Below are 12,579 nucleotides of genomic sequence, written 5' to 3'. Positions count from 1 at the left end.
TGCAAACCAACTTATGATGCCTTACCAGCTGCTGAATTGGATCCCGCTTTAACTCTGTAAGATGACAGGACGAACTTATTTTCTTTCATGTAATGAAACCAGGATCTTTCATGGTCAGTAAGAGTGTGGAAGCATCTGGATTCATTGACTGCAACAGACCTTAATAGTGTGCAACTCGTTGGGGGAAAATCGTGTGTATCATATTGTCATTTTGCATCTGTTACTCTGATTAGGATCATTGTAAAACATTCAAATTCATTAATGGTGGCTATTTTGGATCCCTAAATAATTAATGGAATCATAGGTGTCTCCCTAAGCAACGACCTGATGGCACTGTGTGTTAGGCAGCTCTGTGAGCTCCGAATAAACAGCTCTGACACAGCGGCATCTGTTTTGCTGGGCACCTCCCTTTGTACCAGCTTTCCTTAGCTGAGCCTGGGAAAATGGGCAACAACAAGAGTGGAAACCAAAGGAGAGAGCAAAGCAGACTCCATGAAGTGGGATGGTTTTAAATGCAGAGTGCCAGGCTCCAACTCATCCAGCAAATCAGAATCCCTGGATGGTGAAGCCTGGGAACCAGCATATAAATAGACACCCCTATGATTCTTGTGTGCCCTGTACACTGAGAGGCTCTGAATAGAGACCTGTCTCCCAGAGAAAGAAAACCAGCAAGATGGGGGAAATGTTATGTGCGAATCCTAGTCCAGTGAGGTGTGTGAATTTTCCTTACCCTACATGCTTTATACACTTCCAAGGCTTGAAGGAAAGGATTCCTCCTACTTCTGAAAGTTTTGTTCATTGCTCCTCGCATTTAGGCAGGTACTCTGAGGGCGAGCAGCTGCCCCTATGTGCAAAATGTTAATATTCCGTGGCTTTTCTGAGAGTAAACTCAAAGGCATAAAAAGGAAAGCCAATTTATTAGGCGACGATTAGAAATGCACACACAATTAGTTGTGGAAGTGCTTGCTTCCCAATATCCTGAGGACAACAATTTTGGGCAGATTTTTCAATTTATCTGCATTTCATCAAAGTAGAAGACTATACAAATAAATGGCAGTGGCATATCCTAGGGCGCTAAAGATTAGGTCATGAAAAGATCTATAATCCACACAAATTGCAAATGTTAATAAAGATAATGCCCTAGTCAGGAACTGTGGAGTTAATGTACATTTATAAATGTCTCAAGAGTAGATGGAGTGAGGAGGCAGGGAAGGAGAAAAGAAAGAAGAAAGTGAAGGTGGGGGAGGGGACAGAGGGACTCTGATGCAAATTTACATCCCAGAAATCACTCTGCGGGGGTGGCAGAAAGCCAGCCTGGGTCCCCTTTCTTCCTGCTGTTCCCCAGGGTGTCCCCCAGAAAGTTTCTGTAGATGAGCCCACACCACTACCGCCATTAGAAAATCAAACAATCAGCAACATATCAAAGCACACGGAGGGAACCAGAGGATGAGCGCAGATTCCGGGTGTCCAAGTTGCTCCTCACATAGCAAAATGTCATAAACACACAGGGGGCAACGCGGGGCCGGCAAGAGGTGTTGATTGCAAATGGAAACGAGAGAAGAGCGAATTTTAGCAAAATGTTATTAATAGCCACCATTTGTCAGGCCTTACTGGGTGTCAGCATTTATTTATTTAAATTTCATCCTCACTGCAACCTCTCCAGATTGCACTCATTCTACTGGTGAGAAAACTAAATGTATAATAAGGATGCTCATCTAGTGAACAGTGGAGCTGGGATATGAACCAGACATGTCTAACATCAAAGTCCATGCTTTTAAACACAGCGCTACTATGGAGGACACGCTGTCTCTTTAGTGGTATAGGCTAGCCCTTCCGGTAGTAGACACGGGAGGAAAGCATCTGTATCTACGAGTCTGCACTCAATGTGGAGAAGTGAGAGATGCTGAGAGATACAGGCCCACTGATCAGGCTCTGGATGTGAGGGGCACAGCTGACCCTCTGGGTGGGGGCCGAGGCCAGAAATCAAGAGTCTCCGGTTCCGATTAGACCATAATTTATATGTAGACAATAAATATTCATCAAATACAGGATTTAATTTTGTCTTTGTCAATCTGTATTCCCAATGTTAAGCATACTATTGCCTGGCACATAGTAAGTGCCAAAACAATGCGGGATGAATAAGTCAATGAATACATGAACCAGTGAATGACTGAATCAGTTTACAAAGAAGTGAGCATTCCCATACCCATCTGCAGGAAATTATTGCACATAGCAGAATACATCAACCCTACATTGTCAATCTTTTTTGCCTTACGCGGCCTCCCAAACTTCTCCACAAGTAAAGGAGATGTGGCATTGCCATAGCTACTTGTATAACAGAATGTGCCAAGAGCAGTAATACATAAGGCTCAGGCCATGAGCATTCCCAGGCTGATGACACACACCACCAGGGATTTTTGTCCCTGTCGCTGGCCATCATTTTTCAGCATTCCTTGTACTGTCCTTACTACAAAAATCAATCTGGACTTTTAATCATTTGTTCTTTGACCGGAAGCTCATGGATTTCCAGGACATGTTTTAGACGTATGGAATATTTGTTTTGGATTTTCCATGGTTTAAATATTAATTTTAACTAATCAGAGCTAATTTGAAATCAATAAACCCTTCCAATCTCTCTCTAGGACCTATGCAAGTGTTAAAAAAAAAAAAAAAACCTACACAATTTTCTAAGTCAAAGATCATTTTACAGGCAAGTGTAGGAAGCACCCACATTTAGCAAACTGAATCTTTAGTTGTGCAGCTTTCAATTGTCAAATGCCTTAACGATGGAAAAACAAAAGACAAGAACTTAGACCTCCTAGGTTTCCAGCATGTTATCACTATTAGACATGTGACCTTAATTTAAACAAATCTGTAAACCACACTAAATCTCAGTGTCCCCAACTGAGTAATGAAGTGTTTGTTGGACTCTCTCTTAGGTCTATAAACACACATATCATTTTATTATGGTCCATCTTCTTCCATAAGTTTTCCTTATTTATCAACAAGATTATGAATTACTTAAGGATGTATCATAAACTTTCTTCTTTTGTCTTCCAGAATGCTGTTAAACACAAAAAAGCTGATCAACAATCAACTGGATTGAAATAAATCAAGGCTCCTCATGCTCCTCTTCCAAGAATGTGAAAACTTTCCCAAATTTATGTAAACAAAGCTCTTCAGCAATCAGAACAATATAGTGCACTTATATGAGGTTTTCTTTTCCTTTTTTATGTTATTGCTCAATTTGTGATCCCTTAAATAATGTATGTTTGCATGTATTTAAAACAATCTATGCTTTTTTTTACTCTCGTTAAAAATTCTAATGGTTTTGCACATGATTTCCCGAAGTGAAATTTCATGAAATTGGAAAATACTCAATTTCTGTTTTCACTGAATGGTTTAAAATGCATGACAATTAACAAATGAGTCACATGCATCCCCTTCCTGTAACTAATGCACTGCAAGCTGATTTCATCAATTACAGAAAGGATGTGCTCTCCACTTTACCAAGCATCCAGGTTTCTCAGACTTCTCACCTTTTTGTGGGGGGTTTGTTTTGGTTTGGTTGCTGCTTCCTCACTGTCTTTCTGTGTGTTCTATTCATAAATTGTCTCCAGCAAATTATAGAAAAGGTGTCTCCCTTCTCTATTGCCACTTTGGGATCTATACTTAACTGCAGGGTAACAGCAACAGAAGCCATAACTAACAGAGCCAACTCTAGCCCTCTAAATCTGCAACTACAGCTTGGGAAGAATCTTGTATCAGGGTGTTACATGCTAGATTTAATGTGAATGTTGTAGTCTGAAGCGAAAATTATTTGTACAGCTGGAATATAACATTTGCATAAGTTACAATTAAAAGGGAAAATATAATTACAAATTTTCAACTTAATTTGAATGGTTTTTAAAATGCTCATTTGGCATAGGCAACAGCTTGCAGGCAAACAGAACACACTCTCGGAGTTGCATCCCTTTGTCTGGATAGCAGTAGCGAGCTCATTTTGAAGGGCTTGCTTTAACCCCCGAATCCCAACAGCAACCAGCATTGAGAACGGAAGTACAAGGCAATGTTTGTTTTCAAATAGGATTACAACATACACAGTGATTCATAAATATTTGCATCTTTTAATTGTTTCTAAAAATGAAGTGGCAAGTGGCATAGCACAGGAATGTTATTTCTCCCGTGGAGCGAATGAGCAGTGGAATTTTAACTAGTTTCACTCCCTTTCAGCTCTCAGATCTGAGATCTTCGGTCACATCTCCTGTACAATGTTTTTTCCTCATATCACAGTCTCTTTAATGGCTTCAGTTTCTGGGTTTGTTTTTTTTTTCCTTCCTTAATTACATGTCTTTTTCTTATAGCTACTTCATGCTGAAGGCATGTCATTCTTCCCAGAGACCATCTCTGCTAGATGTCCATGGGCCAAGTCCATTTGTTCGTTTGTTTTCAGGATTTCTTTTATAAAAGGCAAAGGAATCCTTTTATTACCCTCAAAACACAAAAATCAAAATGTTCATAGTATACTTTGTGTAGCATGTTTACCTGAAACCCTGCTTCCCCGAAGTCATGATATCTGTGATTATCATGTAACATGCACTGTGTCACATCAATGAGTTTTGAAAAAGAGAGGAAAAAGAAAAAATTATTCCATTCTGTGTTTCCCAGAAAAAAAAATGCATCCAAAAAGACATATAAACAAAAAAATTACTATGACTACAAATTACACAATTAGCTATGCCTTTCTATTTTCCTGGCCCTTCTTTTCACAGATATCTCCAAATGAGACACCAGAAGATATACTCTTGAAAAAAGAAAACCAAATTATAAAACTGATGCTTTGCTCTATTTACCCTAGAATCTGAAAAGGAAATTCTATGGTAAGCAGAAAAACATAAAGTAATAATGGAACCTGATTTTATCTTTTTCCCGAGAAATCACAAAGGTACTCAGTTCATTGAGGGTATTATTAAGTAGCATGATTTTTTTTTTCATCACAGAAACCCTGTTTATTGAAGGAATAACAAATACAGGACAATGCAACTTAGAATTACTTGCTGAAACTAATGAGGAAACTACCTGTGCAATGCCCTTGTGGATGGTCAGCTTTTGGGCAAAAGACTTAGAATAACTTCATCGCTCAAAACTGGGATATAAATGTAATGCATATATATGATAAATAGAGATAAATCTAATTTATATTTTAAAAAATTCCAAGGTTTCATAAATGTTATCTGAGCCTACATGCTTCTTTCAACCTCCTAGTCCACCAGCTTTCCCATTTTTTCCTCTTTGGTGCATAATGAAGAATTGTATCAGATCCTAAGTTTATATTTAAAGTCACAAGCCAGAAGCAGCCCATTTCCTAGAAATATATTTCCCAAAAGGTAGAACATTTACCACTGGTGAAATAATTTTATTTGCCATATACCCCAATATGTTAATTGTCTATTTTTAAAAAGATCACGCACTATTGCTTTCACCAATTTTATCAAATCAATCAAGGAATAAGGCTAAATCGTTCCCTTTTAAATTGATTTAAAGAAAATACTGAGAAAAAGAGCATAGATAGTATACAGATATAGCAAAGATCATGAAAGAGGTATGTAGATGACCAAAGTTGAGGAAACAGTGCCCTAGAAAAATCATTTGTCCATCAGTGTCTGAATTCTTAAGAAAAAAAAGTACTTCTCAAAAATATTTTTGGAAGAAAATTAAAACCCCAGGAAAGAGCAAAATATTTCCAGTTTTTGCTTTTCTCCTCAATTCATGAAAAACATATCTCAAAGAGACTAGAAGCGCCACTGAACAGGGACTTTTCTTGAATGCAGAGAGTGGATTTAGAGCAGGCACTCTCAGGAAGATGCAGGAATCTTTTGAGGAGGAACCTCCCTGCAAGCCAAAGGGGAAGGGAGAGGCTCTGAGTTGTGAAGATGATAAGGGTTCGTTCCAGGGACTCAGCAGGTTGCATCAGGCCAGGATTGGAGCCATTTGGCCACCAAGGAAGGACCACTCACAAATGAGACACACTGCATGGGGCTCCCATGGGGGGAGCAACCGAGGGTATCTGCATAGCCAGACATCCTTGTCTCCCAAGCTCCAGGCCACTGCAGATCTCAGGCTCTCTCTCCCTCCCTCCTGATTCCCCTCCCCCTTCCTTTCTCTCTCTCTCTCTCTCTCCTGTCCTTCACCAACTGAACTGACTATAACCCCATAGAAGTCTATTATTTCATTATTTAATTTCTTTATGTAATAAAGTTTTTTGTTCTCTCTTTTGTGTTTTAAATGTGGGTGATTTCAAAGTTTTATATTTTCAATTCTCTCAGAAGGCTAGGATTAGGCTAAAAAAAAAAGTCATAAGTTGGTTTTTACTTGTCTATGGTCCTAGGATAGATATTTTGTGTGATTCTGTGCCCATTCCCGCCCCTGCTGTAGAAAATAGAACGATAGTCAGTTCTGAAGTAAAAGGATCCTTTTTCCCCCTCTTGGAGGGAAGAATACTACATGTAACCCATTATAAGAGTATTGTGGGAGTGGAAAAAACAAAGATGACCCTGGAGAGGGGTGCTTCTGAGAACCACTGTGTTTTGGTGTTCCTTGAATGTGAAGAAGAAGAAGAAGTCATGCCATTTCCAATGACAGTCAAGGGAAATCTAGAGTCACTCACCATTAAGACAAAATAACTCATTCTTAAAGTGTTTCTTTAAATCCTTGTTTCATATAAGCTATACCTTCTAGAGCAGATGCCAGAATGAATGGGTGGGTCAGCACAAGGGCTTCACAGGAATTCCCCAGAGCCCTGCCTTTGGAGGGGAGCATTAGAGAGTGGGAAAGGGGCAGTGGGGGACACTCCCCAGGCTCCACCACCCCTGCAGCCACCACAGCTCCACTTTTATCTGTTTCACATATAGCAGCCATTGAAGATTTCATTTGGCAAAAAGGGTCCCACTATTTTGAAACCTTGGAAAATCATAGGAATAGAAAAATTCATGTGCCTGGAATGACCCTGAAACAATGGAGAACAAATAAGGATGGTGATCATTTCTTCAGATTAATCATTTCTTTCTAATTCCTCAAAAGGCTCATGGAATTATATGCTGGTCCCCTGTGGGGTCCACTACCCTTGGGCCTCGGAAATCGTGCCCCACTCTCCTCCCCTTCCAGTCCTTGGGTGGGGGATGGAGAGCAGGTGAAGCAGCGTAGGGATGGGGGGACACATAGAACAGATTGATTGGGTTGCCCGCCCCTCTAGTTTTATATAAACTTGCCAAAGAACTAAGACCTCTGTTCTGACAAGAGTCAGATAAGTCTGTCTTACAAAGTTAACAACTTTCAAACGTGGTTTGGGTAAAAAAGACTCATTAATTTCAAATGGGCATTTGATTCCCAAAGGGAAGGCATACTTCAACTGGAGCATCATTATGTCACAGAAGAACTCCATTAGCATGCCAGTTAGAAGGGAGTCATCAGAGTAGGTAAAATGAAATGTAAAAAACTGCCTAATATGAAAGCTGGAGAGCCTTCAAAATCATTAGAGATGACCACACTTGGCATGCAGCTCCCTAGGCTAAGAGTTAGTGCATTCATAACCTTCACAGCTGGGAGGTGGCTGGGAGATTTGATATAGGGCCCAAAGACTGGTTAACCTGGATGAAGCCATTCAACACAATCAGGTTGTGATGTCATCTGCATGGGTGGGGTCCTCTAGAACCTCTCGGGGCCACTCCATAGAATAACACTCAAGAATCATCTTCACTCCTCCAGGAGCAGAGGGTGGGAACAGGTGTAGAGATGTAAAACTATCATGAAAAATGAGGAGAATGAAACCAATTCTGATATGGGGCATTATCAATAATTAATTTGCATTAAAGCCATGAAAGCAGAGTCTTGTCCCAAAAAATATTACAAGAGGTGAGTCCACAGACCAAGGAGATGTCAAGGAGACTTTGAAGCACAGACTGTAAACTTCCACTCAACAGGAGTATCAGAGAGCTCTTTTATATAGAGCTCTTGTTTGTTAAAGTTGTCACTAGTCCCCCACACTCCTATGCCTATCCTTTCCTACAAAATAAAGTCCAAATCCATTACTATCAAGGCTCTTCAAAGTCAAGCCCATTCTCTTTGCCCAGCCTTTTTTCTTGCCACGTCTTGGCCTGCCCCTGTCTTGCAGGGCGTGCAGATTGTATGGCCCCTTGGTCTGATTATGCCCTTTCCAAAGCCTCTGACTGGCAAAATCATATTCATCTTTCAGGGTGCATTTCAAATCTCACTTTCTTCCCTAAAGAGTTCCAAACTCCTCCTTTGTGTTACAGACATAGTTCAAGTATTGAAGAAGGGTGTAGGGAGAACAGTCCTCGTTGAGCCTAAGATCACTCATAATTGCACACATCTAGCAAACCAGTGGTGTGCACCAGGAATCTCTGCACATGGCCACTGAGGGGGTAACCAGCCCCAGGATAAGAGTAGAAGGGAGATGTGGAGCATGGTATTGATCTCTTGCATGTGAGGGCCCACTCGTCTCTCTCTGGTCTCAGTGGAGATGAGGATAATAGTATTCCTGCCTCGTGGGCCTGTTGTGAGAATGACACAAGTTAATGTACGGAAAGCTCTCCCAGTGGTGTCAGGCACACAATGAGCACCATGTAAGTATCAGCTATCACATTTAGGAAGAGAGATGGTGGTAAGTAAAAGTGGAAAGTTCTTGCATTTGGGGATATAAGCAGCACTAACTCAGAACCACTATGTTGAGAGAAAACAAAAAAGAGGATGTTCTTCCTAACTCCACCATTGACCAGAGGCAGCTTGGCTCATTGAAGTGGTGGCATCTAGTGGGACTGAAAGGAAGGGTCGTCCCAGAAAAAGGCTCTGATGCTCTACAGAAGTGGCTGCAATGTGGCCAAGTGGTCTCTGTGACAGCCAGAGGTGGTGTCACAAGAAGTCCAAGCAAGGTGTCCATTGGTGCAGAACCATGCCATAGGTGCAGTGGAGGAGCCAGAGGGAAGCAGTGACATCCAGCAGCAGAAGCAACATAAGAAGGCCAACACTCCATGACACCAGGGGTCAAGGTGTCAGCTCGCTCACACACCATGGGGGGAATTCCCTGGGTCAACCGGAAATACGTGGGGGTGGAGTTTGCCAGGTCCTCTGAGGCCAGTGTGATAAATCCCTCAAATTGTTAGTGTGACCTCGTTTTTCCAGAAGGGGGATGTTGAGAAATCTTTAAAAGCACAAGCTCTGGATTCAGCCAGGCTTATGCTCCATGCAACTGAAGACACTTTCGGAGCACCTGCTCCTGGCCTCCAGTCAGTGGAAACAACACAGCCAGCAAAGAAAAGGATTCCTCCTCACAGGGACAGGCCCTTACCGAGGGGAACACAGACAAGAAACAAGAAAGTAAATAAATTCACAAGGTCATAAGAACTTGTCATAAGAACTATGAAGACGTAAAATGGGTGTCCTGTCGTAAGAACTGTGTAGACGATAAAACAGGTGATGAAAGGTTCAAATAGGGAAGAGGGGAACTACTTAAATCTGGAAGCCAAGTCAGTCTCTGATGCACAGGGAGGCTCCATGGCCAGGAAGAAGCAGCCCGGGGAAGACTAGGAAACAGTGTGGGGCCCTAAGGTAGGAAAAGCTTGGTAAATTGGAGAGACACAAAGACAGTAAGTCTAAAACAACCATCAGCAAACTGCAGTCTGTAGGCCAAACCCAGCCTGCTGCCTGTTTATCTAAATAAAGTTTTATTGGAACACAACCACACTCGTTTGTTCATTTATAATCTGTGGCTCCTTTCATGCTGTGACAGCAAGGTTGAGCAGTTGTGACAGAGACTGTATGGTCTGCAGAGCCTAAAATATTTGCTACCTGGCCCTTTACAGAAGCAATATTGTGATCCCTGGCCTAAAGCACAGTGAACAAGCAAGGGAGACAGCAGTAAGAAGCAAAGCTTAAGGAGGGTGGGGGGGTGGGGGTGGCAAACTCCGCAGGGTCTGCATAGCCATGGATAACGGCTCAGATCATGTTCTCAGTGTAATGGGAAGCCACCAAAGGGGCCACGTCCGGGAGACACGTGACCTGATTTATGTTCATACAAGCAGCCCTGGGAGCTGTGTGGAGAAGGACCCTAGAAGCAAAGGGGACAGGGAAGCCAATCAGGCGGCTACTGCAGAGCCCAATGAGAGATGAAGATGTCAGGGATGAGGATGGTAAGAGTGCAGAGGGATAAGTGGTATTTTAGATACTGTTTTGAGTGTAACAGGCATAAGAATCCATCCCTACTCCATTGTGTAATCTCAGGCAATTATTCAAACTCTTTAAGCCTCAATTTCTTCTCAGTAAAATCATTGCATGGATTAAATACATCTGAGGTGCCTGCCAAACAATAAATGTTCGATAAATGTTGGCTACCATTACTGTTGTTGTCGTCGTTGTTGTTGACTGGCAAGGCCTATGGAAAAATCACATATAGCACGCAGCTCCTTGTGGCAGGTAGTGGTGCGCTTCTCTCTCTGGTTAGATTCGTGAGTTCCCTGGGGACAGGGAAGCTCTGTTATTCATCTTTATATCCCCAAAACTGTGCCTGGCACACAGATATTTAATAAATGTTTATTGATTAAACCATTACATTTTTAAGAAAACAGGAGTATTACTCATTCTGCCATTTTTCACCAGAAGTGTTTTGTTTTTAGGATTGATACAGTACATTTTTATGACACAGAACCAGTCTGAAGATACAGAGACAGTTGTCCCTACGGAGAGCTGGTACCCAGCAGCCTGTCCCAGCAGAAAGAAAAACCCAAATGGTACTCTTCAGAAAACCTCTAGCCTGATAAAATATGTAAACGACTGCAATAATATAGTGAATCTGGACTGAAACCTCTCCACTAACAAGAAATTCAATCTTATCAGATACACCCACATTATCAAAAATCTCTTCCACAAAAATGGATCCAACCAGAGTCAAAAAACATTCTTCTAATGTGTCAAGCTATTTTCAGACTTTTATTTCAAACCAGTTGGACATTCTGAGCTCTTGTCCAGCCATATCGAAGGGTCCTCTATTTTGCGTTATTGCCCCTTTCCTTTTATTGATTCATTATTCTGACTATAAAACTAAAAAGACTTCGACTAAAATTGAGACTTCAGAATTGTTTGTCAGCTTTCTTATTCTTTAGCATTACCACTTACTAAAAGACTAGAAATCTACTCTTTTTAAGAAGTTACATTTTGACATCATAAAAGGATCAATACCATCTAAATGATGATTTCAAGTGAAATTAAATGTGTCATACAAATTTTCAAATGAAAAAGGACCCCTATAAAACAAATATGTACTTCTAAGTGACAATTTTATTTCTTAAAAAGTGGTTAGATACCATAGTGGTCATACAACACAAAATTATAAAATCCTCAAAGGGCCAACAGATAAAATATTACCATGTACACCTGTTGTATTCACAGTAGTTAAATGTGTTCTTACTATTAATATAGTAAACATATCTAAACAAATTAACTAGAATGCCTTAAAAATTAACAAAATAAGAATAGGTGAGAAAATGTCTTAGAGGTGGTCACCATATCATATCAGTACTGTGCAAACTCATTAATGTAGCTAACAAACTCTAAAAGAATGAGAAAATGAAAATAAAAAGATTATTTAAAATGACAGGACAGAAAAGATGAGAATCCCTTACAATAATAAAGAAAAGGTAGAAATCCTGGAAACATCATGGAGCAGCCATGAGGAGGGAGTTTTGTTTTTTTTTTAACACGAAGCCTGGCATCTCACAAATAACGTATGTTCCATATTATGTGGCAGTTGCTATGGTAACAACCTTTATTTTCTGAAACAGTACACAGATGTGTACAACATACTAACTTGCTGGTTATAAATTACAGCTTTTTCCCATAGTTCAATAACTTAAGAATTCTACGTTTTTGGAATCTCAGTTCTGTTGTTATTAAATTTCTTTTATGAGATAATTCTCCTCGTACTTTCAAAATAAGTGTGTTCCCAAACAGGCCAAGAAAAAGAAACAACGAGAAAATGGGGTATATCAGAGACTAGCAGTGGACCGAGTACTGCTTCTGTAAAGAGTCTGTGTGACACGCACGGATAGCAGGAGAAAATTATTTTAACGAATTAGGCGTCATGTACAATAGCCATGAGAAATAAGTTGCGAGAAAAATGATGTCACAAATAAAGTTATGAATTGATTTCTTATTACAAGGTGCCATATTTGCAGTTTTAAAATAAATGAAGATTTTTTTTCTTAGAAATGTTACAAGCATTAATATAATTTTACAAGGTACAATGGTGTGGGAGTGTGAATTAGCCTGGTTATTTGACGTCAAATGAAATTATTTGACTCTTGAAAAGACCTGAGTCTAGGAGAAAATTTATATTACTATATTTAATAAGAGATTAATGACCCTTTGTCAGGTTACAAAACAAAAAGACAGACTTTTATTGACTGAGATATTTCTTTTTATAGTGTAACCTTAGCCAACAAATAATTAAAAAGTGCCTTCTGCATGCAGGGAATCTACTGCCTATTAATATGTGTAGAGATATAAGTT

Source organism: Microcebus murinus, chromosome 2, assembly GCF_040939455.1.
Source record: "Microcebus murinus isolate Inina chromosome 2, M.murinus_Inina_mat1.0, whole genome shotgun sequence".
Lineage (NCBI taxonomy): Eukaryota > Metazoa > Chordata > Mammalia > Primates > Cheirogaleidae > Microcebus > Microcebus murinus.
This window is presented reverse-complemented; position numbering follows the sequence as displayed.